At 43.0% G+C, this 5177-nt stretch overlaps 1 non-coding gene across 1 annotated transcript; it reads right to left on the bottom strand.

Annotated features, from left to right (window-relative positions):
- Positions 1-3732: 3732 nt before the first annotated feature.
- TRNAY-GUA (transfer RNA tyrosine (anticodon GUA)) lies at positions 3733-3817 on the bottom strand. The gene is given in 2 exon segments: positions 3733-3768; positions 3781-3817. It is a non-coding gene; the product is annotated as a tRNA-Tyr (tRNA).
- Positions 3818-5177: the final 1360 nt, after the last annotated feature.

Here is a 5177-nt window from a genome sequence, read left to right as displayed (position 1 = left end):
TGCATATCCCAAACGACCTTGTTGGGCCACTATCCCACTATGTCTAGCCAATATGTGACCATTGTCCTTCCAGCACCCAAACCTCTAGGTGCCCAATGATCTATTGCTGCTCAAATTGGTCTTTGCATGTGGGGCTAGCCCAAATGAGTCGCCCAGACAAGCACTTCCAGACCCTTAAAAGGATCCTCATCAGGGGGGAGCCCTTCCCACTATTATATAGGGGGACTACTACCACTATCCACTATACAGGTGTATTCCTTAGAAACCCTCATTAAAGCAATATCTTATAGGCTCAAAGCCTCAGGTGAGATTACGCACCACCAACTTGCCTAAGAGGGCATCGCTCTACATCTCCAGGTCGGTGATGCTAAGACCGCCTTGACCCTGAGGTAAAATTATTGTCAGTCAAGCCACTCAGGCTCTAGTGTTCCATGTGCCATCCAATCAAACCCATAAAACATTGCACACAAAGTACCTAATCTGACCCATGCATCCCACACCTATGCGAGGCTATGTACCAAGCTTTGGTAAGGAGGACTCGGTTGACCACCAAGGCCCTACTTGCTAAGGAGAGTTTGGCCGAGCTACAAAAAAGAATCTTGTGCTGTGCACACTCTCTAAAACCAAGGCTATTTGTTGCTCCATTAAAATGTCTATTCCTACCTAGCAACCAAGATATCTCATGTCTGGAGATATCTTGTCTCCCCCGCAAAATCCACCAAAAGCGAAGGGTTGCCTCCCAATTGCAAATTCTTGGACCTCCTTTATCATAAGGAAGTCTATGAGTTTGGTCCTATTGGTTCTATCCCCAGAGGCGACATAGTATAAATCCAAGGGGCTCACTGTTGAACCCTTCATGTCATTTTCCAATTCTAAATCCAATAGCTCCTCCTATTGCTGAATGGGTAGCCTCATCTTAGTGAGGTCTTTAGTTTGAGAGCCAAAAAAATAACCCAGCACCTCAGCTTCTATAAAAGGAAAAGAAATGGGACGACAAGACAACCCTATCAAATTAGCAAGAAAGAGAAAAGGCCTATCTCCGTGTGGCCACCAGTAAGCATTTGACTAGAACTCCCTACATATAAGGCTAAGAACCCATTGATCCATCCTCGATCATTTGACTAGAACTCCCTACATATAAGGCTAAGAACCCATCTATCTAAGAATCCTAATATCTACATTATGCCCTACAAAAAAGACCATTCCACCCTATCATAAGTCTTCTCAAAATCAAAGAGAAGAATTGCAAGAGACTAAGTTTCTCCTTCACCCAATTCGGTGCCTCCCAAAAGATGAAATGCTGTTGAGGATGCTGTACTCATGAACAAAAACATGTCTATGTGTCATAAATAATATCCACAAGGTGGGGACATGGCTACAAACTCAATATCTTGGCTAAGATCTTATACGTTGGGTCCAGTAGAGTGATCAATCTCCACTAGCAAAGATCAGCCTTGTCCTCCCCCTAGGATCAAACAAATCTAACCATGACTCGGAATAGAAGTCAATGGTCATGTAAATAATCTCCTAGAAGTCAATGGTCATGTACATAATAAAACAAGCTCTCATAGAAGTCAATGGTCATATAAATAATCTGCGAGGTGTCAAAGTTCATCTATTTGCTCCCATGTACAAGTGTGTTGCTATTGATCAGGGCCCACTAGTTTGCAAAAATTATCTAGTCATCCTGTCACCCTATTGTAGCCACCTCGCCCTTGATGATTGATAAGAGAACTTTACGCAACTGATATACATGTCCTGAAGATTGAGGCATGCACACTCGTGATGATCTACCAACCACTGAGAGCTTGAGTCCTGCTCCATGAGATGCTCAATGGAAGCTAGGTCCCATCTCAAAGCCCTCTTACATGCCTACAGGATGTGAGATTAGCATACAATTTGACACTAGAGCTTCTCATTTTCTCCTTTACATTGTGTTTGCTAGCCATAGGGGTCACCCTTCCTCCAAGGGCATCTTGTGCGGCCTACTATACCTCCTCCTCCTAGAACAAGGCATCTGGAGCACGGATCCCTTTCTAGGTGGGTCCTTAACGAGATGAGTTGAGGTGTAGAATAATAAGTGAATGTAAGACTTTCCCTTTATGCATAGCCCTTTCTGGGAGAGTCCTTGACCAGATGGTTCGAGGTGTAGAATAATAAGTGAATGGTCAGACCTCCCCCCCTATGCATAGCCCAATCACCCACATAGAACCCTCTCTAAAAGACCATCATGCCAACATTACCTAAAAGAGAATCAAAGTCTACTGAGAGTTTGGAGAAGTCCGCATGTTGCCAAGGATCCCTTTCATAGATCATGAAGATAAACTATTCCCACATGCTCCTCTCAACCGCCGCCGCCAACATCACCAAGAAAGAGGTTCCACGCTGCTTATCCTACTTAAACTTGTTGCAGTCTACTCCAAGAATCCAAGATTCCACATTTGGGAGGGTCTCAATCAATTGCTTCTAAAACACGAGGCACTCCTATCTACAAGCAGGGGCATATACATCCACAACCACTACCTGTGAGATAGAAATGCAAATCTTTCCACTCTTTCCTATTTGTGTGATACAAGCACCAAAATGTGTGTATCATGTAATGGGCACGTAGAGCACAAAAAATTGAGCGTTTTTCCTTTTTGGAGCACCCTCACATTCTTCATAGATCAAGAGATACGGCTTGATCTAGGTGGAGGTGGCAAAAATGGAGAAAATGATGATGTGGCTAGAGGGTCACATGTTGAACCAGTGCCTAGAAAGGGGTGTGCCTATGGAGCAGTGTGTAGGTGCACATGCAGTGCATGTGGAGAGGTAATTGTGCCTGTGAGGGGGACGGTGTGCCAGTTGGTAGTGTGATGTGGCAGATGATGTGGTAGTGCTATAACTGGACTGATGATGTGGTAGAGTTGTTGTGGTTGATGATGTGGCATGCTAACGTGGCTTGATGACATCGTAGCTGAGTGCATCTATTGATGTGGCAGTTTTATTGGTCAATGATGATGTGTTGGTGTGACGTGGCACATTAATGTGGACTGGCTGACATGGCACTCAGTTGATGATATGGCAGTGTGGCTAGGCATGATGATGTAGCACTTGGGTAGAGAAGGTGCCACATTGCAAAGATGTGACCAAGTCCAAGGTAATGTGACCTTGAGGATAAGGTAAGATGATGTGACCGCCATGTCGATGATATCTAGTGCCACGTGTCACTCTTATGGGCCAATCTTCTGTAAGATCAGATTCACTGGAATTTGTCAAAATCTATAAAGATTCTATCTTCACTTATGGCTTTTTGTCAAGTACTTTGTGAGTTCGTAGAGGTTGCCCGTGTGTTGAGCCGTTGATGAGAGTCTCAGTGTGTTGCCTTATTGAAGCACTGTTTATAAGTTGCATATTTGCACGCAAGTGTCACTCTTATGGGCCAATCTTCTGTAAGATCAGATTCACTGGAATTTGTCAAAATCTATAAAGATTCTATCTTCACTTATGGCTTTTTGTCAAGTACTTTGTGAGTTCGTAGAGGTTGCCCGTGTGTTGAGCCGTTGATGAGAGTCTCAGTGTGTTGCCTTATTGAAGCACTGTTTATAAGTTGCATATTTGCACGCAAAATTATAAAAGTTTCAAAAGGGGTAGGGTTCTGACCTGCCGGATTCGAACCAACGACCTAAGAATATCTTATGAACAGCATACTTGCACGCAAAATTATAAAAGTTTCAAAGGGGGGGATTTATATCCGACCTGCCGGATTCGAACCAGCGACCTAAGGATAGCTGGTAAGTACTACAGTCCTCCGCTCTACCATCTGAGCTAAGGTCGGGTGATGATATATAGCCTTGAAATTTATTATTTACGTCAATAACAATTACTGTAAATTTAAGTTATCAAATGCACACCCCTGTTCTAGCTATGAGGAAACGAGTGGCGCGCGTTACAATTATAAACGACGACATGGTTCAAAGCAATAAGCCCGCAGCTATGCATTGATTTTTAAGGTCGTGGGTTCAAGTGAAATTTTATATTGGATTACAGAAGCGAAGGACACAATCAAGATGTAACAGTAAACAAATCTGCGAGGGGCTTGGAGGGATTTGTCTAGATTAGAAAATGGTGCTGTTGGGAATCAGGACTAAATAGTGCTGTTGGGAATCAGGACTAAATAGTGCTGTTGGAGATCAGAACGGTAGTTTATATCGTTATTACTCTTTCATCTCTTGAATGTTGACGTAGCATCAGTCATAGGATTGAAGACCGGCACCGTTTTTTATTTCATGCCTAGTTTCATTTGAGTCATCAAACTCAGAGAGATGTCATGTGAAATCAAAACAATCAGCTCTTATTGGATGAGGACAAAAGGGCGTTTCATACTAGGCTTACAATCAGAGAAAGAAGTCATTACGCTTCTTAGCACCACTTTGGTCTAGTTGGAGAAGCACACTCCTAGCCTCCATATGACCTTTTTCGCTGCATTTCTGCAAAATTAACATTGTTTTGCATGCCCTAGGCTCTTGTGCCGTAAGTTCTTACGTGCTTTCTTGTACGTAACTCGTACAAATTACAACTACGTCGCGACGTGGCCATGGTAATACCATCTCGGACACAGATTTCACAAAATCCTCTTTTGAAAACTCCTTCACGTGACCTCGTTCATGTGACTTGCTCTCCAAGACAGAGCACATTCATCACCTGCTGATAGCATCACAATTCACACCAGAATATATTAATCCCAATACTACCAATGCCTTGCCTCCTTTGATGTGACATGTAACGAGTAGCGCCATAAAACCCACTTGATGGAATCTCTTAATCGTTGACATCCTCCTAACCGCTTCCAACCCAGTACAGAATATGGTCGATTAAAAGCTAGATAGAAATAGTACACCGAGGCCAAATGTGGATTTGCCAAATACTATGAAGGAACGCATAGTAGAGATCCCATTTGACTAGTATAGTCTTCACTTTCTTAGTACTCCAAGCAGGATGATTATTTCTGATGCATGGATCCGTGTGCAGCTCTGTGGACCTTATTGTATAATTGTGTCAAGTCAAACACCTTCCAAGTGCTTTCTTAACATTCTATTGACAGTAGATCAATAAGCAAGCAATAGGTCATCCATATAGACAACAACAAGAATAATCACACCATGATGATGTGCTTGGAGGTTTCTAAGCATTCATGT

Source organism: Dipteris shenzhenensis, chromosome 32 (assembly GCF_047967505.1).
Source record: "Dipteris shenzhenensis isolate YYH24624 ecotype China chromosome 32, Dip_SZ_1.0, whole genome shotgun sequence".
NCBI lineage: Eukaryota > Viridiplantae > Streptophyta > Polypodiopsida > Gleicheniales > Dipteridaceae > Dipteris > Dipteris shenzhenensis.
The sequence above is the reverse complement of the archived record's forward strand: the minus strand, read 5'-3'. Positions and strand labels throughout refer to the sequence as shown.